The following is a 22,136-nucleotide window of genomic DNA, read 5'->3' as shown; positions in this document are numbered from 1 at the left end:
GATTTGCTCATTTTAAAAAATTGAGTTATTTTTCATATTATTATTGAGTTGTAGAGCTCTTTATATATCCTAGATACAACCTTTTATCAAATATAATAGTTACAAAAATTTTCTTTCATTCTATCATTGTCTTTTTACTTTCTTGATTATGTTCTTTGAGGCACAAAATTTTGACATTTTGATGAAGTATGATTTGTATATTTTTTTCTTTTGTTGCTTGTGTTTTTAATGTCATACTAATTCAAGGTCACAAAGATTTACACCTATGTTTTCTTCTAAGAGCCTTATAGTTTTAGCTCTGATATTTAGGTCTTTGGTCCATTTTGAGTTACCTTTTGTATATGGTGTATATGGTCAAATTTGATTCTTTTCCATGTGGATATCCAGTTGTCCCGACACAATTATCTGAAAAGATTATTTCTCCATTGAATTGGTTTGGCACCCTTGTTGACAATCAACTGACACTAAATGTGAATATTTATTTCTGGACTTTTAGTTCTATTCCATTGATCTATATATCTGTCCTTGTGCCTATATCACCCTGTCTTGAGTACTGTATCTTTGTAGTGAGTTTTAAAATTGAGCCTTCCAACATTTTTTTCTTCTTTTTTTTAAAACAAATCTTTTAAAAAAGATTTTATTTATTTATTTATTTATTTGAGACAGACAAAGAGGCAGAGGCAGAGGGAGAAGCAGGGTCCCTGTGGAACAGGGAGCCCAATGCAGGACTTGATCCCAGGATTCTGAGGTCATGACCTGAAACAAAGGCAGACACTTAACTAACTGAGCCACCAGGCACCCCAACATTGTTCTTCTTTTTCAAAGTTATTTTGGCTATTCCAGTTACAGTTGATTTTCATATATTATCTCCCTCCTTGATAAATTAATTTAATTTTGATTGTTTGGAGATTCCTTTGGATTTTCTATGTACATAAATATGCTACCTACAAATAATAGCACCTTCATTTTTTTCTTTATACTTGGTCAGCTAGATAGATTCTAGCTTCTCTATGGTACTTCCTAGTTTCTCTTTTTACTTCTTTAAATATAGTAAACATATTTGTTTTATATTATGCATTCAATCATTGCTGTCTTTGGGGGTCTAATTCTACAGTTTGTTGTTTCTCTCAGTTCTAACTGATGGTGACTTTATATTTAAAATATGTTATGATTTATTTATTGTTGTTTCATATTTCTCAAAGCTTTATCTTTGGGGATGTTTTGAGGTGTGGGGTTAGTTTTCGTCCTTCTCAGGAGGGTTTCCATTTCTTCTATCAGGTGCCTACAGGATACAACTAAACTGGTACAAAGTTTACACTGAATTTTTAGCTTTGAATTTGGAATTACATAAGAAGTATATATTTCAGGGATGCCTGGGTGGCTCAGGGTTTGAGTGTCTGCCTTCAGCTCAGGGTGTGATCCTGCGGTCCTGGGATCAAGTTCCACATTGGACTCCCTGCATGAAGCCTGATTCTCCCTCTGCCTATGTCTCTGCCTCTCTCTCTCTCAGTCTGTGTCTCTCATGAATAAAAAAAATAAAATCTTTAAAAAAAAAGAAGTATAAATTTCAACCCCTAAAATATGTGTATGCAGGCTTATGATTAAGAATTAGCAAAGGAGAGGTACCTGGGCAGCACAGTCGGTTAAGTGTCCAACTCTTGGTTTCAGCTCAGGTCATGATCTCAGAGTTGTGAGATCAAGCCCCACATGAGGCTTCACATTCAACATGGAGTCTACTTGAGTCTATTCTCTTTCCCTCTCCCTGTGTCCCTCCCAGTCATTCTCTCTCATAAATAAATAAATAAATAAATAAATAATAAATAAATAAATAAATATTTTTAAAAATAATTAGCAAAGCAGATCTTTTTTTCTATTCAATTTAGTGCCAAGTCTTAGAACTTTGAGGGTTGAGCTTTTTTTTCTAGTTCACCCACTGGGAATGTTACTTTTCTGAGCTAAATGAAAGTGTCTCTAATCCTACATCCCATCCCACATTAAGGCCCAGAGTTTGGCTCATATTCCCGGTACATAAGACTTCTCAAAATCCAGCTCCAGGCCCCCAGGGGTTGGCAGATATCTTCAGGGTAAATCCTGACTTCAGCATTTGCCTCTCTGTATTTGGGTTTTTCTCACCATGGGCCTCTGAAGGTTTCTCTTACTTGGCCACTACTATAACCCTACATTTAAAAAGATATTTTAAAAAGCATTTTATCCAGCATTCTGAGTATTCTGCATTGGCAAGGCTTCTCCAGCATCTCTGCTGGGAATAATCACTGTTGGATACTTGCCTGCTGACAAATTCAGCTCCAAGCTGACCTGAAATATCCAAATCCATCAAATGACCAGAGCTGAACAAACAGGCCTGTTTCATAACAGATTTTTTCCTTTATAAGACAGTTGTGTTGACCATAAAATTTGTTTCCCTCTGTTAAAATTCATACAGAGGATTTGACAATGATCAGTTGCTCTCAACTGCAGGTGATTTCCCACCTTCCTGCCTCCCAGGGGATATTTGGCAATATATCTGAAGACGTTTTTTGGTTGTCATAATTGAGAAGGGGGTATAAATGGCATATGGTAGATAGAAGCCAAGGATGATAGTAAACATCCTATGATGCAAAGGACACCCCCCAAAACAAAGAATTATCCAGCCCAAAATGTCAAAAATGCCAATGTGGAAAAAACCTTGGACAATAATTACTATTTCTTTCTTTAAAAATTATTTATTTATTTGAGAGAGAGAGAGAAGTGGGAGGGGCAGAGAGATAGAGAGAGAGAATCTCAAGCAGATACCCTGCTGAGCACAGAGCCCAGTGGGGTATAATCTCATTGAGACCATGAGCTGAAATCAAGAATTGTCTGCTTAACTGACTGAGCCACCCAGAAGCCCCAGTAATTATTATTTATTTTGAAAATCTTCCTTCAGGAGTCTCAAGTGTGTGTAGCGGGTGTGACTGTTACTTGTTTCTTCTAATACTTTTGGTTTAGGTACAAAATTTTAAAATGTTTATTGGTCAAAAATTAATGCAAGGGAATGAACATTGCTACCATCTAACAACACCTTTTCTGTGTCTGGCCCAGTGCTAAACAGATTAATGAAGACAGTAACATTCATTTCCTCATTTTCTCCAGAACTCTAGCATTTTGGATCAAAAGTGGATGTGAAGCTTCCAAGGCAAATGATAGGTAAGCTTCAAATAAATTATTCACTACAAAGCAGAAACTAGATAGAGAATCTAGGCATGACAATACATAACATTTCAAAGCTGGATTTTAGTCAATCAACATATCACAGTGTGATTGATATGATCACAATCATGTTTCCTTTGACATTCAGAAAAGCTGGCCACGCAAACACAGGTGCAAGATGTCATTCACCTTCCAACATTGTGTGACTCAGGCTGCATATAAGAAGCACTCCTAGGATAAACTCGTGGGGCCTCCAATACCTGTCTCAGCCTGAGATGTCTTTCCTGTAGAGAATAGGATAAAACAATTTGCTCGGCAGCATTGAGCCCCCTTTACTAGTTAGAAAAAAAAGATAGGATAATAAAAATCCTCACAAATCTAGGGCCATTGGGCTTGAGGAGTCACACAGCACTATTCAGGGATCAGGGCAGGAGATAGGAATGGGACAAGCAGCTGTAAGGCAGGAATGGAATAGGGTTTTTTTCTGGATTAGTCAGTACAGACTTACTAGAATGCCAACCATGCTTCTGGTAGTGTTTGAAGCCATTGGGAAAGGGTATAGTTATAAGCTAGTGATAATTGCAACTTACTGTGTTTGGTATGTCTGCTCCATTGCCTTGCTTTCATTTGAGACAGGCATGATTAATCAGAAGAAGTTATCAGCTGTCTCAATAGTGTCATTTATATGGGCCTAGGAGAGGGGCCATCCTACCACTCAGCAGCAGGTACTATAGGAAGGGTACAAATCCAGCTGAGTGTTGGTCCAAGTCATCCATGCTTCCCTGTTGTCCTATAGCCCTGTGCTACTTTCTGATCTTTCCTGGTTCTCCCATTTGGTCAGTATGGTAGATCAGCTCCTGATCTCTCTTCAAGTGCCCTCTTTGGTGTTCATGCCTCAGTGCCTTGGACATTGCCCCTTTGGATGTCACCCTGGCAGTGAGCTCCCAGTACTATGTTTGGGACTGAGAGTACATGACACATCAGTGTCCCTAATCCTACCTCGGGACAAATCAAATGCTGGCACTTCCAATCGTCTTTTATCAGCTGGAGAATTTTATGTTGTATGTTTTCAAGATTTCAGGCAAAAAAAAATCTGGATAAGAGATGATATGATAGGACATTCTGGGGGGCAAAATCATTCCCCCCTACCCTGGAACTTGTTGTGGCTTGAGACAGTCCTTAGGCTCATTTCCTTCTTCAGGGTCTCAAATAAAATACAAGATGCCTAGTTAAGGTTTAATTTCAGATAAACTAGGAATAACTTTTTAAAAGAACAGTAACATCCCATAAAAATATATTCTATTTCTGAGTGCAGCCAACATTGTGTCCCCAAGCCAGATCTGTGAGCAAATCCCAGGTAGGTGGGGCTCAGCAGGTGTCAGCTTGCACCTCTCTTCTGCAACTCCCCCCTCCCCAGATCAGCTCCCCACCTGGCTAGGATGTGCACGCAAGTGAGCCACCAGGTTTTGTGCTGCAACCCCACTGCCAAGGATGCTGGGAAAAGGAGCACTACCTCCCAGGCCTCTGGTTTGGAAGCTTTTTCAAGGCTCCTGGGGCAGAATTTCCTCAAGTCAGGACAGGTCTGAAAGTGCTGTCTGGTAGCCAGAGAGTGATGAATAGTCACCACATACACAGGCCTGGACATTACCCCCAAAGGTCTTGCCAAACAAGATCTGACCTAGGACATCAGAATGAGCATGACCTGGGGGTTATTAAAGCCTGAACATGATCACCCACAGTGGCCCTGGATTCTAGAGGGAAGGAGAGGGATGCTTCCTCCTCCCCTAGCCTACTGGCCACTCAGAAGGAACCCTGAGATGGGGTCAGGGCAGGGCCAGGCTGACTGTTCTTATTCTGCTAGTCTCCTGTTTGGCTGAGCACCAGAGGGCCCTTCTCCCAAGGACAGTCCCTAAGCCTACCCACCCTTCTCATTGGGACCCTCATTCTGCCACTGGGCTTCACTGACTGCCTACATGACTGCAGACTTAACTTCACTTTACTAGGTGCACACTTTACCCATGCACTTAGTGCATAGATCTTGGCCTCTAATACCATCCTCCAGGGAAAGGAAGCAGGGTTCCTGGGAGGAGAGATTGATTTTAGGATTGGAGCAGGGAATACACAAGGTGAACCTGGAGCCCTTGTGCCAGAAGGTAAAGAAGTGCTTTAAAAACACACACACACACACACGCATAATACAAGACCACATTGATGGGAATATGTCAAAAAGGCTCCGGAGCCAACTCAAAGAGCTCCCAATGGCCAGAAGCGGAACAAATATTTTGAGCAACAAAAGAATTAAAGTAATATGGGGTTATAACTTGAAGTACGCAATGAATATCTATGAGTCCATACTGATAAAACTAAATGATTGAAAAAAATAAATGGAGGACAAGAAACAAACCCCCCATGCAGAAGAGTTCTACATATATGAAGACAGTTTATCCTCAAGGAGGTGGAGCATTCAGTAAAGAACTAAGGAAATCTGGATAAAGTATGGATTTTAGTTTATATAACGTATCAGTATTGGTTCATGAGTTGTGATGAATGTACCATGTTAATGTAAAATGTTAGTACCACAGGAAACTGGGGTGGAGTGTATGGGAACACTATACTGTCTTTTCAAGTTTCTGTAAAACTATTTGAAAATTGAAAGTTTATTTTAAAAAAAAGATCAAACAAACAGCCCAGCTTTATCGAATTTCTGATTATGAAAACAGATAATAATGTAGATTCAGGCAATGCAGAAAATATAGACAAAAGTAGCAATCACCTAAACTCTCAGCCTTCCCCTGACATATTAGTAATTCCTTCTAGACTGTGCCTAATGTCCACAGAGTCGTATGGGAACAATTTCATGTAAATCAGCTCCTATGTGAATAGCCATTTTTACCATGTGCTTTTTTTCTACACAACAATACATCTAAGATATTTTCTATTCCAATATAGAGCTAGATCATTCTTTTGTTTTATGATGTTCTGTTATGCTATAATTTACCTAAGCAAGATTGTGCACCATGTAAGCTTGAGTTATTTTTTCTCCTTTTTCTCCTGTGAACAATACCACATTCACACACAAACATTCTTGAACTCTTGTTCAATTATTTACATAAGATAGATTCCTAAACCTAGAATTGGTGATAGCAAGAGATACACATTTACTATTTTGGCAGAGGTTGTTAGATACCCTACAGCAGTATTGGTCCATTTCTTTGCTACCATCAGCAGTGGATGATAGGGCCTGATTCCTCATATCCTGCCCCAACATCGGGTGTTCTCATTCTTTTCAATATTTGCCCATTTGTAGTTGAAGATAATGGCTGATTTGATCCTCCCTTGTTGGCCTATATTTCAAGCTTGTGTTCCCACGTTTCTTCCCCTAAAATTATTGTCCCTACTCCATATTCTAACTTCAGCATAGCCCTTGGGCCCAATGGTTAAGCCCCTACCACTAGAAACAGAGCATGGAACACACGGAGGTCAGAATCCTCATATTTCAATTCTTCCTTTTCCTTTCCAGGGCCTAACATATTCTGAAAAGGTACAGGACAGCCCCCCCAAAAATGCTTGTTGGATACAAGTATGGGATCAGAGGGAAGAACTAATCTAAGCTGAGCCAATTAGATTCTTTCTCAGATATTTGAAGTAAGAGACATAGAAACCACTGTAGTATTGTGGGCCAGTGGAGTCATAAGATTCTGGAGAGTTGGAGTTGTTTTTTGTAGCATGGTAACCCAGAGCAGTGAGTTATTTCCTAGCAGAAGATAACAGTAGCCAGTGGGAAAAGCTAAGAGAAACAAAGATGAAGAAACATGGGAGGGAAGGAGCAGAAGAAGGAGAGGAGGAAGGCCTGCCTTCCTCTACCAGGTCCTGTGAGCCCTGGCTTTCACTGGTGTGTTCCTAGAGGTTACCTTATATCCTTAGGATAAATTCTGCTTTTGTTAACCCATCCTTGACCAAGACTATGAAATAATGGTTCAAGCCCAACTCATTTTGCTTATTTTTCACTGTTCTCAAGCAACTTTCTGATGATTAACCAAATTCCCTTGACACCACAATATAGGGACACTACCCATAGTGTGTATTTACCATTACAAATGTATGGCTAGCAAAAACAAAACAAAACAAAACAAAAAAACCCACAAATGTATGGCTATCAAGTAGTTACTGAGTAACAACTAAGCACTTAGCACTAGGTGGGGAACCTTGTATATACCCAAAAAATAGAAGACATAATTCATCACCCCAAGGGACTTAAGGTGGGAGATAAAATGAACATATGAAAGAATCACACACCCTGATCAGTCCAGCATGGTAAGAGCTGGGCCAACACTATTGTTCCTTGAGAAGACTGCTGAGATCAGACAGTCCCAGATGACATGTCCCAGAGTCTATGTGACATGTCCCAGACATAGGCGGGGTGAGTGCTGGAATGCTGCTGTGTCTGGGACACCCTTAAAGAGAACATGTTGGTTGTAGTTGTCACACATCGAGCCCCATGCAGCCATGTCTCAGCAACTTGGGAATTTCCCAGGTGGTTGATGAGCCCTAAGGGCCGGTGTGTGTGTGCATGGTGGGGAGTGTATGCCTGGGAAGTGGGGAACGCTGCCCTACTGGGCTTGACACAAGGGTATGGGTGCAGAGGGAAGGAGTCGAGCTTCATAGGCTATGTAGGATGGAGGTGTCAGAGGGGCTGGCCCACTCCAGGCAAAAAGCCTCCATTTAATTTTCTATAAAAAGGAGGATATTCTGCTTTCATCATAAGCAGATAAGTTTTAAGACTTCAACAAAGCAAATGTGTGGAAATCACACTGTAATTTTTATTGGGTTTTCAGTTTTTAAAGATTTTTAAAAAATGTCTTAAAGTAATCTTAACATCCAACATGGGGCTCCCACTCACAATCCTGAGATCAAGAGTCACACACTTCACCGACAGAGCCAGCTAACCACCCCATACACTGCAACTTTTAAAATGCTATTTGGAAAAAAAAATAAATAAAATGCTATTTGAAAGAGAACTGTGGTTATCCTAGTGGTTATAATGCCAAATGTAGTTTTATTTGATATAGAGCATTATTTTTAAAGGTAACAGCTGATTGACCCCTGTAATTACACTCTGCTTTCTATTTTGGAACCACTTCTGATTTGCTAGAGGGGTTTAGGAGCTCAGTAATGGCTGATGTGAATGAACACATCACATGGCAGGTAGTTCTTAGCTATGTGTGGTATCTGTCTCCATCCTTCTTCAGAGGTAAGCACTACAATGATTCTGCTGAAGTAGAGAAGGCCAATAACATGCCCAAGGTCACACAACTAGGAGCGGTAGAGCCAAGGTTCATCCCAGGAAGCCTTATCCCAGAGCCCTTGTTCTTGATTTACTCACTCTGCTGCCTTTGGAAACCTTCCAGCTGAGGAGCTACCCTCCCCTTCCCTCTTCTGCTCTAAGCATCCAGATATGAGAAATTCCTTTTCACTCTTTGAACAAACCCATTTGTCTCTTGCCTCTGGGTCTTGGCACATGCTGTTCCTTTTTCTAAAATACCTTCCTCCCCATCCTTCTTTAGTTGAACAACATATGGTTAGAGTCTCAGCTTAGCACACATGTCCCCTGGGAAAGCACCTCCTGAGTCCTCTGAGTATGAAGTAGTGTCCCCACTCTACACTTGTATAGCACTTCCTCCCTGGTGGGATGTATCACTCTGTTAGAACTGCCTTTTGACTTCTCTGTTTCCCCTTGAGCACTGTATTAGCAGTGAGCACTGCACACATTTCCCCCTGGGGTTAATCTTTCTTACTGCCATAGACTGATGGTTAGCCCAGTGCCTGGCACAGAAGGGCCTCCATACATCCTTGTTAGAGAATGAATTAATGAACAGCTGCTTGGTACTGCATGGTCGTGTGTATGTGCCTTTCTGAGGGCATGTGGTATGAAGCATTCTTCACGAGACCCAGAAGACAGTGACTGGGAGAAAGAGATGGAGGCTACCCTCCCTCAGCCCATCCCTTGAAGTACATTGTACGAGACTGTCCCAGGAGGCTGAGTGAACAGGAGATCAGCTCGTGCCACCCGGCAACTAACAGAACCCAGAGATTCCCCCACTGGAGAGGGTCTCTGCCTCTGAGGGGTGGGAAAGGAGGCATATTCTAGAGACAATTTGACAAAAAAGGGAGAAAGGGCTGTAGGTTTCCTTTGCATTGGTGTGTGTGTGTGTGTGTGTGCTTTCCAGTAGAGCTCTGTGTTTAAAAAGCTTGTCTAAGGGGAGCTGGGTGGCTCAGTGGTTGAGCATCTGCCTTTGGCTCATGTCTAGATCCTGGGGTCCTGGGATCAAGTCCCACATCAGACTTCCCACAAGGAAGGAGCTTGCTTCTCCCTCTGCCTATGTCTCTGCTTCTCTCTCTGTATCTGCCATGATTAAATAAATAAAAAATTTAAAAAAAAACGAAAATAAAAACTTGTCTAATCAAGCAAGCAGGAGGAAAACTCACGGCCCGGTTCAGTCCTAGGCCACATCAAACAAAGCCAGACCTTCAGCACAAAGGAGATTTTTGCCTTTCCTGGCAAGGACAGCAGCGTGGGGATTATAAAGGATTTTGGTCAAGGCAGAATCATGATGAACGTCCTGTTCTAGGAATCCTGAGGCCCTGGATAGATCAGAGGAAAAGCAGCAACTGCCTTGTCCAGGGTCACAGCACTGTTTGTCTATAGCTGAATGCCGGCAGGTTCCTACATGGATGTACTGGCCAGGGCAGGTTATTGGAAGGTCAGTCTCACTCCAGGCATATTGGGTCCCAGTCCAGAGCTCCTCCCACCACCCCAGCTAACAGGATTCTCCAACTCTGAGGCATCTTTAGACAATCATGTTTCATCTTAGGCTGGAAAGGTGCTGTCTCACCCATATGTCACAGACTTTTCAGACTCAAGGTCTCAGGGCTTGGAGAAGCCCTGCTCTTCAGCAAGGAAGCATCATGGACCTTGATGTAAAAGTCACCCATCGTGATGTTTGGACTTTACTAAGTGGAACCTAAGATCCACTTGCAAAATGATTTCAAGAACCTCATTGGTTGAGTCTCATACTCCTTTTTCAGAAGTTGTTTTTCATAAATGTTAGGTAATTGTACAAAGTGAAAATGTTACCAGTTGGCTGTTGACCACATGTTACCAGCCACCTTTTTACCTCTAAGGTCACCAATGTCCCCATTAACATTTAGTACTTGGACCTCTTAAGTTTTCTTTTATACATTTCTATTACCTAGAAAGTTCCTTCTTGCCCTGTTCCAACCAATTCCACCTGTTCTGACCTCTATCATCATTGACTGTTTTTCTCTTTTCCAGAGTATCTCTGAGGATTCAATATTTGTGTCTCTCCAAAATTCATGTTAAAACTTTAACCCATGATGTCAGAGTATTAGCAGGTGGAGGTGGGGACTTTGAGAAATGAAGCCCTCATGAGTGGGATTAGTGCTCTTATAAGATGAATCCCGGAGAGATCCATACCCCTGTGTCCTGTGAGGACACAGGAGTAAGATGGCCATTTCTGAACCAGGATAAAGGCTCTGACCACACAGACAATTGGCTGGCTCTTTGATCTTTGGCTTCCTAGCCTCCAGAACTATGGGAAATAAATTTCTGTCATTGTAAGTCACCCAGCCTATAGTATTCTGCTATAGCAGCCTGGACTGACTAAAACAGTGTTATAATACTGGAATCATAGAGGAGATAGTCTTTCATGTGTGGTTTCCTTCACACAGCATAATATCCATGAGATTCATCTGTGTTGTCACGTATGTTGTCTATCCTTTATTTTTATTGCAGAAGAGTTTTCTATTATACATATATTCCACAGTTTTTTTTATCCATTCAGCTGTTGATGGACGTTTGGGTTCTCCTAGTTTTTGGCTATTAAGAATAAACCTGCTGGAGCACCTGGGTGCTCAGTCAGTTAAGAATCTGACTCTTGGTTTCAGCTCAGGGCATGATCTCATCAGGGTCATCAGGTAGAGCCCCACGTCGGGCTCTGTGCTCAGCAGGGAGTCTGTTTGAGATTCTCTCCTTCTGCCTCTCCCCTCTTCAATAAATAAATAAATCTTAAAAAAGAAAATAAAGCTACAATGAACATCAATATACAAATCTTTGTGGGGGGGGGGTGGACAGAAGTTTCATTTGTCTGGAGTAAAACCACCCAGGAGCAGAATTCCTGGATTATAAAATAGGTGTATGTTTAACTTTATAATGAACTTGTGGCTTGTTTTCTATGTCACCTTCCTGAAAAGATGTTTAGAAATCAGCCTGTAAAGTCCACACTAAAACAACCTCCATAAGGAGAAGGTGGTAACAGACAGGTAATAGCTCTTAGGGAGAAAAGCCGTTTAACCAGTTCCTCAATTAACCAGCTTCTGCATCATTTTCATAATTCATGCTAATTTTGGGCTGTACCCAAGGAAATGCTTATTGCAGACACAATATTGAAGGGCCCAGAAGGGTATTTATACCAAAATGTTGACCAAAGCTTTCAGAATTTTGCTTTAAGCTCAATCAACTGCAACTTAGCAGGTAATTTATTGAGACTGTAAAATATGGAAAGATCACCCTTTGGAAACCTAATCTGACTTCTGAATTTTCACTGCTGGAGTCTCCATCTTAACCTAGGAATGTTAAACAGGCTTTTCTGTGAATTGAGGGCCTGGCTATCTGGGTCTTTGCTCTCTGCCAGATGTATCATCAGGCCATATTGTATAGGAAAGCAGCATAAGAAAGTCGTATTTGGGAGACTGAACAGGAAAAAGGGGTCTGAACTCTGCTGGACCCTAGGAACAGGAACAAAGGGGTCTGGCCAGGCTGAAGGAGACCTGAAAACCTTGGAAGCCCTGTTTCTTTTGGCAGGACTTCAGAGGACGTGGATGTGGGGTAGCTGGTGAGCCAGGAACTAGGAATTGTGGCCTAGAAAGTTTATGCAAGAGGCTGGAGTAGCACAGTCCCTCACCTGGAAAGTCCCTCCTCAGAAACAGGAGGCTAGAGTAGAAGTTGACCATCCTAAGAAAAACACCACTGGTGGGCTCCTGGAAAGTCCTGGAGCCAAACGACCCACACTGCATTTCTGGGCATTTGTTGTCCTCTATCATAGAATACATCATTGCTCCTGTCTTCAGATCCTTCTTGTAGTACAATCTTACACTCCCACCTTTGCCACGTGCCTTGGCAGCCCTGCCCACTAGCCCGAGCCTCCTACTTCTCACCACTGATGTCAACACAGCCGTGTGACTTGCTTTGGTCAGTGGAGTGTAGGCAGGAGTGACTTGGGAGGCCCCAAGAGGTGTCATGTGTCTCTGCTCAGCTTCCTCAGCTCCTACCATTTGATTGGTAAAGAATATGCCCTAGTAGTGCTGCTCCAAAGAAAATACAGAATTGTATGGTATGTGAATTGTATCTCAATAAACCTTTAATAAAACTCAATCATCTGCTCGTTGTGTCTACCATAGTGAGGCAAGCACTAGTATTTTTCCCTTTATCACGGTACATGAAACTAAGGCCCAGGGAGCTTAGGTAGCCCTCCAGTTTGTTCACCTCCTAAGTTTTTTTTTTTTTTAAAGATTTATTTATTTATGATAGACAGAGAGAAAGAGAGAGAGAGAGAGGCAGAGACACAGGAGGAGGGAGAAGCAGGCTCCATGCCGGGAGCCCGACGTGGGACTCGATCCCGGGACTCCAGGATTGTGCCCTGGGCCAAAGGCAGGCGCCAAACCGCTGAGCCACCCAGGGATCCCCTACCTCCTAAGTTTTTGAGCTGAGACAGGGATTGGGGTCTTGACACTGGCACCTGGGGGGGTCCTTCCAGTGTGTTTGCTATCCCATCTTAATGCCAAAGGGAAACTAGATTTTTTTTTCAAATATTTTATTTATTTATTCATGAGAGACACAGGGAGAGAGAGAAAGAGAGAGGCAGAGACACAGGCAGAGGGAGAAGCAGGCTCCACTCAGGGAGCCTGATGTGGGACTCGATCCTGGGACTCCAGGATCACGCTCTGGGCCGAAGGCAGGCGCCAAACCACTGAGCCACCCAAGGGTCCCTAGATTTGAGGACTATTTAGACAACACTCGGTTATGTATAAGGGCTGTTTTTAGCTCTTTTTCTAGCACCTCCTCTCCTGGCACCCTCCTCCCTGCACTCACCTTCCCTCATCTGCTGACGACACTGGTTGTTCAGAGTCCCTCCTTGCTCTCTTTTAGCAAGCACTCTTGCTAAGAATATCAAAAGATATTTGACTAGTGTAAACCAACATTTAACATGATCGCAGGTAGTCTTTCCCACATTGCCAGGTGCCCTGAGTCTCTGATGCTCTTGCCTCCCCCACCCCTACTTAGGGTGGCTGGAGATGTGGGGCATCTTCCTTTTGGGCTCCATTGTCAGGGAGGGAGATTTTTCATTTGACAGAAATATGCATCTCTGGGATGTCTCCCATGAACTGGCAATTCATGCTGGCTTAAATGCACCTGCACTCAAACTTCCCGGCAACCCATAGACTGTGTGCATGGATGAGCATGTTTTTCAGATAAGGAGACTGAAGCTCAGAAAAATTAGGGAACCTACCCAAGATCTGGCAGAGAGTGAGGGCCCCACCAGGCTTCCATTACAGGTCTCCTAATTCCAAGTCCAATATTCTTTTTCTTATTTAGGGACGTGTATTTTTTTTCTCCCAGGGTCACCCCACGGAGTCTACCACAAGCCTGGAGCAAAGAAGGAGTCCCAGAAGGGAATGAAAAAGAAATCAATGAAAGCCAACCTATGCCAGCTTGCCCAAAAGACTTTTTTCCTTAAGAAAAATGTATGAGTCAGCCCTCAACCCTAGCACATCTGTGTGTGACAGAAAGACTTGTCCTGGGATTTTCATTTGCAAGAGGAGAAGAGTACCAGTTGCCCTGAATTGGCACAGTTTGAGCATAGAATGGGCAGAAGAGGGATGGATGGGTATTGAGGGGTAGTTAGAAAAGCTGATGAAATGTTGCTTCATCTTCTTAGAGGCAACAGAAGCTACCCAAACACCTGCCAAGGAGATGGAGGGTGAGCATTCCGAGAGAGGAATCCCTTGGGAGTTGTTGAAAGGGATTGAACAGTAAGGAAACTCACAAACTACAGAAGGAAAGGGAATTGTGGAAAGGCCAGCAAGATGTAGAAACTTTATTGCAAAGCTAACATCATATAATTTCATTTACAATACTTCTCCCCACCTTTCAATTTTAGTATATGTGCTGCCGAAGCGAGCACTCTCCCCACCTTTCAAAATGAATTGTAGGTAACTGGGCACTGGGCACCCCAGTGCCACCGATGCCACTGGCCACTGGGTGCCTTAGCTATCAGCCCCACCAGAAAGGATTCCAAGTACATTGTTCAGTCTAAATTTAAAAGTCTTGGGTGAGAATCTGATTGGCTGTCTTTAGTTCATATGTCCATACTCCTGCTGCCAGGTCAAGGGGAATTTTCCACCTTCTCAGCCTCCAGAGTGAGATCCTCTTGCAAAAGCAGAGGCCTCACAACCAGGAAGCAGACTTAGGTGCTGCATAATTATTTTTTTTAAAGGATGATGCTGCACAATTATGACAAAAATATGTCTATTCTCATCAAGACCATGATACCTACTTCTCAGGGTTGCTGGGAACATTGAAAAAGGTCATTCAATTATTCTACCATCATATATCAAGTTACCAATAGTATTCCTAGCACCATGCTAGGTGTTGGGTAATGTCTCTAAGTTCTGACACATACTAAGAATTCAATAAGTGATAACTATGTTAAGAAGCTATGAAATGGGAGCGGAGTGAGAGAGAATGACACGAGGGGTCTCAGCTAAACACTTGATTGAGCTCTGATCTCTGAACTTCCTGGAAGCCAAGAGAAATAGTTCTAATGACAGGAACCATAAATAGCTGATTTACTGGGTTCTTTCTATGTATCAGGCACTGTGCCAAACATCACACATGTATTATCTCACACTGAATCCTCATGACAACTCTATAAAGTAGATATTATTACTCTGATTGTACAGATTATGAGAAAAGGTTCAGCATGGCTAAATAACTTGGTCAAGACCAATCAATCAGTTAATGGTGGCACTGGGATTTGACCCATATCCTTTTGACCCCAGAGCCCAAACTCTTAATCACTGCTCTGTGATTCTATCACCAAATGTCTGGGACAAACTACTGAGGGGCTGCCAGCTACCACTGCCATGGGGCAAGCCTTTGCAAAGTTAACCGAGGTCTATTTGTTCAGGCTCCCATCTTTTTTCACATTTTTGTTTGCCGGGCTGGTTAGCATTTTATGCAACTGATTTAAAATTTCCCTTTCTTTTTCTTGCCTGGGAATAGTGGCAGAAGTAAATGAGAAATAAGACAGAAGGTGCTGAGGATAGATGGGGAGGGAGTGAAACCATTTACCCAGTCATGGTGGATTTGCCATGGCAGAGAGCCTGGCAGGAGATTTAATCATTAGTTTCCCATTAATTTTTGGAATCAGATCCTCCCTGGCACAATGCTGAGGAAGACAAGGGTGATTTTATGTTCAAAAACACTGAGACTGGAAAGGACCTTAGAATCTTCTAGTCCAGCTGTTTTCAAAGAGTTTTAAAGCGGTGGAATCATACTTTAAAGGAAATCTTCACAAAAGCCCATATTCTAAAAATAGATCAAACAAGAGCTGTTCTGGGCAAAGGATAGCTAGAGGCCCAGAGCAGTTCAAGAATCACCAAGTCTGATACCTGTGATCTAACTTTGTGTGCACAGTGAGCAGCGTTTGTACTTGGGAAGCAATCTATGGGTGTCTGCAGTGGCTGTACTTTCTAGCTCCCTTGAGGCCCACTATGCCTCCATTCTGCTGGGTGCCTGCTCCACTCTTGCTCCAGCAGAAGTCTGCAGCTTCACTCTCATGAGAGGGTAACCAAGTGGATCTGGATAGGGGGCTCAGCAACAGTGGAGTGTGGGTGCAGAATGGAAAAGGAAAGGATCAAGGACTGATCCATTGATTTTTCATCTTAAGGACTCCCAGCCCTTCTTGCCGCTTGGGGCTTAAACACATAAGGAGGCTGACCCCACCCTCCAAGCAAGAGCCTGGAAGACTTCTCTCTGGGGGAGTCTGAGCAGCCCAAGGGGAAATATCTAAAGATGTGGCCAGCAACTTGGGTCCCTTGGTATAAAGAGCCAGCCCGGATCCCCTTCCATATGAGCGTACTCCCTCCATGCATGCTGGGCTGATAAGAAAGTGCCATTAAGATGGGGGGGGGGGTGGTACTGTGAGGGAGTAAATTAAAAACTTTAGGTGGAAGGAATGGTATAACAACTGTACAAAGACAGGCTATGGAGAGGTTTTTAAGAGAGGTATGAATAGGACACTGGGCTGGGAGTAGGGCAGGCAGGGGTGAGGAAAAAGTAGATGAGATTCAGAAGGTGGCTGGGCCTAGCAGGTGCCAGAGAAAGCACCAAGGTGAGCGCAGGAACAATGGGCTAATGTCCAAGGTCAAAGGCCTCTTTCAGAGCTCTGTACCCTGAACAGGCTGTGCCAGCCCAGGGCAGGGTGGAGAGAGGGTGCACTTGGCCCTGGGTCTGTGCTGGCAGCTGCCCTGGGGACTGGGTAGAGGACAGCCACCAGGGCCAGTCTTAAAGGATGCAAGTGACTTCAGTAGATAATGAGGAGCCTGGATGAGAGTTGGGAAATAGGGTGACGTCTAGAATCGAGTTAGACTAAAGGAAGAATGAATTTGTGAGCCAAATGCTGGGAGAGACGATGGGGGGCTGTGCCAAAGTCAACCCCAGAAAGTCTCAGATGAAACTGAGACGTGTTCACAAGAGGAGGAGGAGGAGGAGATGGGAGCCCTGAGGACAGAAATCGCTGGCAGGGAAGTGAAGCCCTTTGGATGGGATACAAGAACTCCGATGGAATGCAGGAGGAAGTGTGGAGCAAGAGAGAAATCCGAATGAAGACAAACACCTGTACGGGGGCAGGGGTCTTCAAATGTTCCGAAACTTTCTGGCCATCTTCTCTCCCTTAACCAGTGTGATGTGGGGAATGCAGGGAAGAGTTCTTTCCCTTTCCCAATGCTGCAGTGGGCTCAGCTGAGAACAGTCTCATGGACCCACCAGCCAGGTACCGATCCAGTGACAAATGAAGGAAGTTTGTGAAGTTGGGTTTCCCGGGCATTCTTCCCTCAGCCTTCTGCACAGACTTCGTAGATAACACTGCACTGACGTAGATAACAATGTCCATCCTTTCACAAGGAGAGTTGGTGATGCCTGCAGAGTCTCCAGTGAAGGAAGCAGGGCCTTCTACTTAGAAGACGCCCTCCCTCAGCATGCCTGCGTACCTAGGTTTCATTCCTTACTCTTTTCTCTGAATGCAGGCATGGAATATCTTGGTTACAAGTGCAAATAATTGTCTGGGAAGAGAAACTAAAAGTTCATTACTAACCATTCACACTTTGGTTCACTTCACAGGGCCCCAAGGAAAGAAGAGTTTCCAGGATAAATAATAATAAACGCGAATCACACTTCTGAGTAAATTAAAGACTTTTACACTCATTGTCTTGATCCTCAAAGTAACACTTAGGGCCTTACAGGATGATGATCCCCCTCTTACAGCTGAGGGAATCAAGACCCAGAGAGGGTAAGGGACTTGCCCAAGAATACACAGGCAGTTGTTGGCAGAAGTGACACTTGCACCCAGGGCTCCTAAAATCCAGTTTGGGGCCCTTTCCTCGGTGTACATGGTGGGGAGGGGGCTGTGATGGGCCAGGTGTGGGGCAGTATTCCAAGATAATGTGCAGTGGGGAGGGTATCCAGAGGACTTGAGAGAGAACAAGAGTCGGGGAGCTCCTTTGTGTATACCACCACTGGCTAGGGTTGAGGCCACAGTCAGGGTCCCCTTAATTCTACCCATTGTCAAGGCCTCTTCCCACAGCTCTGGGTGAGACAGAACAAAGAGGAGGAGAGAATACTGGACAATAAGCCCCAGGCCACCCATCAATCCCAAACAAAGTGCCCCATCCTAATTCTTTGCTTCCCTGGGGGAGCCTGCCCTGGAGAGCCAGCCCTACTATCAGTACAACCTCCAGATTTCCCAAGAGGTATGATTGCTGGGTTAAGAGCTCGGCATTTTTGGAGCACCTTGTTCTGACAGCATGTGGCCACCCTAGGTCACAGTCCAAGGTCCCTGAGGTGCTCAGAGCTGGGAATTGACTTACCTGTGGATGAGCTCATGGTCAGCAGTAAACATGGAGGCCCTTCTTGGTATAGTGACTAGATATTCTCTACAACAGACTTAACTCCCAAGCCCAGGCGCCAGACAGATGCTCACAGGAACTATGTCTGAAAGAAAAAGGACATGGTCATCACTCTGCATTCGAATGCCTAGATCCCAGATAAGCTGCCCCTTGAGGCCAAAGTTAGCCTTCCCCAAAGCCCCCATGAGAGATCTATTCACAGAGGAAAAATTCAGGAGAACTGACAATTTATAATTCACAGGGGGTTTAACCCAACCTCAGACATGGATATCATCAAGACCTCCTTTATGTTCAAAGCCAAAGTGCTCTTTGGAGCTGGGCTTCTTCAGAAATTCAAAAAGCACTCTGAAGTCCTCCCTTCCATTCCTTTTCATGAATACAGGGCATGCACACTCACTCAGCAGTTGTAGAGCTCCAATGTGGCTCATCTAAGGATCTCAGCTGGAGGAATCATGACCCATAATGAAACTAGATGATCACTCCCTCACTCTTTTCTAGCAGGGGAAGAAGAAGGTTGGGAAGAAGCAGCCCTGACCCCACCCTCAACTCAGACCATGTCTCTAACATACTACCTTAAAATAAATAATTGTTAAAAATTAGTAGTCTAGGAATTCATCTGTGACCCCTTAGAACATCTTTTGTGTTTTAATGTTCTTATTGGTCTAATTAATGCAATTTAGTTCAACATAGCATTGTGAAGGGTTTGAGTCAGGCTTAAGGGTGGGTGCTGATCATACAAAGAGGTTCAGCATGATCATTCAGAGAAGGGATCACAGTGTAGTTGAGGAAACACACACAACTTGTTACCAATTGGGCCAATGCTAAAGTAGGGCTATGGGAGAACAGAGAAGGCAATGATTATTTCTGGACAAAGGAGAGAAGTTTACAGAGCAGGCTCATAGAGGAAGAGATGTCTGGCCAGGACTTTGGGCCTTTCCTGGGAAGGATTCATGATCAAAGGAAGTACAAGGGTGTCTGAATAAAGGTACAGGCTCTACAGGGGCTGATGCATACAATATGTCAGTATTAGGTTTGGGGGAGGGCAGAAATAAGCAAGCTGAGATCCAGGTAGATCTGGGGCCCAGTTAAAAAACAAGATTAAGACATGGAAGAGAGGGTAAGAGAGAGGATTAGAAAGAGGACTTGCAATATTGAACTCTCAGACACTATTATCAGAACTGGCCAGGTTCTCCCCTGAGGAATAGCATCCATCTTGAGAAATGCACCAGGGAGACCATTCCTAGCTCTGGCACTCACAGTAGGGGGACCTTGGATAAGTGAATTCCCTCTTGGGTCTCAGCTAGCACCTACACAGAACAAGGCATGCATGCATACCATTGGCAGTGTTTAGTATCACATCTCTCCTAGCAGGAAACAGATGGCCCCATGAAAGGGGAAGTTGAAGAAGGCTTAGTAGGGATTGTTTATAAAGAGATGGGCATAAAAGGGAACCAAGAAAGGATAAAATGCCAGGGACTTACAACATCTGGAGAGGTAAGGCAATAAAACTAGTCACTGTGAGAGGGGGCTTCCTGACCAGCCCCACAGCCTTTGATAGAGAATGGAACCAACTGCCATCTGGGGTAGGGAGACATACTCTGACCTCTAGCTACCCCTCTGTGCCTCTCAGCTAGACACAGACAAAGGCAAGGTGGATTTTTATTTTTTTAGCTTTAATTAAATTTAGTTATTTGAAAGAGACAGAGAACACAAGTAGGGGGAGGGGCAGAGAGGCAGAGGGAGAAGGACAAGCAGACTCCCAAATGAGCAGAGAACTCTGAGATCTTGACCTGGATTGGGTCTTCAAATGTTAAAAGTTCAACAGCTGAAAGAAAAATATTAAATGATAGTCTGGGTGGTACAAGAATATGGCAAAAATCACAATATGGCCTTTGTAAAACTGAAGTCTGGGAAATTCTGGGCTGGGTGATAGAGAGGATTGCTTTTACTTCTGACATTTTTTTTTTTTTTTTGAGGTTTTAAGTGTCTACATGTAGTTATACTGAGTGCAGGGAAAATGCTGGGAACGGTCATGCGGCATTTTCAAATCATATTAGTTCAGTACAATGTTATAATCATGAGTAATTATGGTGAGAAAACTACAAGACTCCCCATCATTCCACTACTTTTTTAAGATTGCTCTTCCCCTTCTTGGAGCTTAAAAAAAAAAACACAAAAAGCCAAAGCCACCAACAGACATGAGCAAGAACATTCACAGCAGTCCTGTTTGTTAGAGTCTCCAACTTGAAAAACAACCCAAATGTCCATCAAGGGGATTTTTAAAATTGTGGTATGTCCATATTATGCAATAATGAAAATGTACAAATTGAAGCTACATGCAGCAACATATGAAACTCCCAAATGCAATGTGAGCGAAAGGAACCAGACACAAAGAGTCCACACCGTAGGATTTCTTTTATGTAAAGTTTGAAAACAGGCTAAATAAAACTAAGGAGTGATAGTCAGAAGAGTAACTACCATCATAGGAGGAAGGTGAGGGTGGTGACCAGATGGAGCCACAAGGCAGGCTTTGGGAAGATGGTCAATGTTTTGTTTCTTGATGTGTTTTCAACATGGTATGTTCATTTAGAGATAATTTATTGAGCTATGCATTTAGGGTTCTGGAACTTTTTGGTAGGTCTTTTGCACTTCATTAAAAATATTATTTTAAATGTATATAAAATGGAAAAGCTATGATTTTTCCTTGTTGACTCTAGGAAAATAGTCACAAAGGATGAGTGCTCCTCTGGGATTAGCAGAGATGGTGACATGTTTCTGGTGATCCAAGGCTTGGTCACTTCTCCCATTTCTACCAACACTCTTCTCCCACCTCCCTTCAATTTCCATTCTTGGTAGAGCTCCTTCCATCTACAAACATTTCACAGATGCCCATGGGATTGGCACAATAGTTCCAATTGTTTCCTAAATCTTGCTATGCCTGGTTGACCAGAGGACTGACATTACTCACCTTTGTAGTTTCCCTCCTCCCCCCAGATGATGGTAGAAAAACTCTAGACCATATACAGTACCAGGAAAATAGGTCGGGGGCCTCCTCCCTCATTGTTACCATTTACCTCTATGTCTGGTTCTGGACATCCACTGCTCCAGAGCCCACAGAGATGCCCTCATCACACACAGGCCAGCATTGGTCTTGACCATAGGACCTCCAGCTTCCTGCCCAGCTGTGGCATTTAGTGGTCAGTACCTGGCCATCTTCAGGCATTGCTATAGAAGGTTCTTCACCTTCTAGGGCATTTTAGGGGAATTTGGCATAGGTGTCAGCTTCTTTAGGAGGCCATCTACTAGAGGCTGGGCAAGGGAAACCATCCCTAGGATACTGCAATCTTGAGAGGGTGAAAGGAGAAAACAATTTCTCCAGTTCTTCAAGAATGAGAGACTTGGAGGAGGGAGAAGAAGGGAGCTAATTTCTCGCCAGTTTGTCTGCCCCACCCTCTGAAAGCCAGGCAATGTGCTGTATCCTGTGGCATGTTCAGAGAAGATAAGGCCACCACTATTATCTCAAACCCAGCCTCCTTACCTCACTGGTGCCACCTGCTTGATCCTACTCCAGACATCCCATCTTATCCTTTTTTAATTAAAAAAAACTGCCATCTGGGGTAGGGAGACATACTCTGACCTCTAGCTACCCCTCTGTGCCTCTCAGCTAGACACAGACAAAGGCA

At 43.5% G+C, this 22,136-nt stretch overlaps 1 long non-coding RNA gene across 1 annotated transcript in view; it reads right to left on the bottom strand.

Annotated features, from left to right (window-relative positions):
* The window catches only part of LOC121490567, a 32,752-nt gene extending 13,841 nt beyond the window's left edge, over positions 1–18,911 (bottom strand). The window contains exons 1-2 of the long non-coding RNA XR_005987714.1: positions 18,851–18,911; positions 18,415–18,538 (exon numbers count right to left, since the gene is read on the bottom strand). This is a non-coding gene — a long non-coding RNA (uncharacterized LOC121490567). The remainder of the gene's footprint in view (positions 1–18,414; positions 18,539–18,850) is intronic.
* Between the last annotated feature and the right edge of the window lie 3,225 nt (positions 18,912–22,136).

Source organism: Vulpes lagopus, chromosome 5, assembly GCF_018345385.1.
Source record: "Vulpes lagopus strain Blue_001 chromosome 5, ASM1834538v1, whole genome shotgun sequence".
NCBI lineage: Eukaryota > Metazoa > Chordata > Mammalia > Carnivora > Canidae > Vulpes > Vulpes lagopus.
This window is presented reverse-complemented; position numbering and strand designations above follow the sequence as displayed.